This window comes from Parus major, chromosome 4, assembly GCF_001522545.3.
Source record: "Parus major isolate Abel chromosome 4, Parus_major1.1, whole genome shotgun sequence".
Lineage (NCBI taxonomy): Eukaryota > Metazoa > Chordata > Aves > Passeriformes > Paridae > Parus > Parus major.
The window spans coordinates 66,984,393-66,985,409 of NC_031771.1; the positions used below are offsets into that span (position 1 = coordinate 66,984,393).

General features: G+C 53.5%; 1 protein-coding gene across 1 annotated transcript in view; it reads left to right on the forward strand.

Moving 5' to 3' along the window:
* Window positions 1-1,017, forward strand: part of LOC107202758 (exocyst complex component 6B) — a 302,495-nt gene that overhangs the window by 16,054 nt on the left and 285,424 nt on the right. The window lies entirely within an intron of this gene.

The window sequence follows — 1,017 nt, forward strand, 5'->3', positions numbered from 1 at the left end:
GGATTTGGAAGCTGATTTTGGGGGAAAACCCTGGGATGAGAGGAGTAATTTCCTGAGGATGTGATTGTGGCAACATTCCCTTCTCTTGGATATCCACAGGGAATTTCCTTGGATCCCAAAGTGTCCCTGAGACAAACACATGGAGGGTGCAGAGCAGATCCCAGTTCTCCAGCACCCCTCACCTCCCACTTTTCCTGGCTGGAACCAGAATTCCAGACCGGTTTAAATCCCATGAAATGAGCTGTGTGCACCTTTGGGGCTGGAGCAGGAATTCCTGGATGGATTCAGGATGGTTCTCCCTGCTCTCTGTTCGAGGTTTCCAGGGCTGGAAATGCCTGGATCTGGAGATAAGGAGCAGCTCCAGAGAATTCCAGGGCTGAGGAGCAGCTTCAGGAGCTCAGCTCTGCCAGAGGGGGTCGAGGCTGGAGGACACAAATTCCGTGCAGAATTCCTTTGTTTTCCATGTGTTGTTGAATTATTTTTAATTTTTATTTTAATTTTCCCTGTGGGGATCCCGAGGGCTTTGAAGGGAATTGGCTGCAGGCCTGAGGCAGGAGATGTTCCTTTTGGAAATTCCTGGTGCGCTATCAGCTGGACACAGCATCCTCAGCTTCCTGTCCTCGGGAGCTGGGAGTGACTCTCCAGGAATCCCGGAGAGCTGCTTCCCCTCTGTCGGGAATGCTGATGTTCCCGTGCCCAGGAGCCGTGGGGTTTTAGGGCTGTTCCATGAAATGAGCTCCAAACTGAGCTGCTGGAGTTTGGGAACAGCCAGGGGTGCTTTGGGGTCTTGGCTCACAGCAGTGGGGAGCAAACGGTGCTGCTGAATCCGTGGATTTGTTGGGATTTGTTTGGGGAGGTCTCTGATTCCAGGTCTGTGTTTGGGGACAGGGAGCTGGAGCTGCTGGGGCTGGGAGAGCTCAGAGCTCTGCCTGTGGGGGTGAAATGATCCCTTCCTTCCACAGGAGCTCACAGGAACAGCCCTGGGAGGAGGATTTGGGATGGATGAGGCTGGAATGG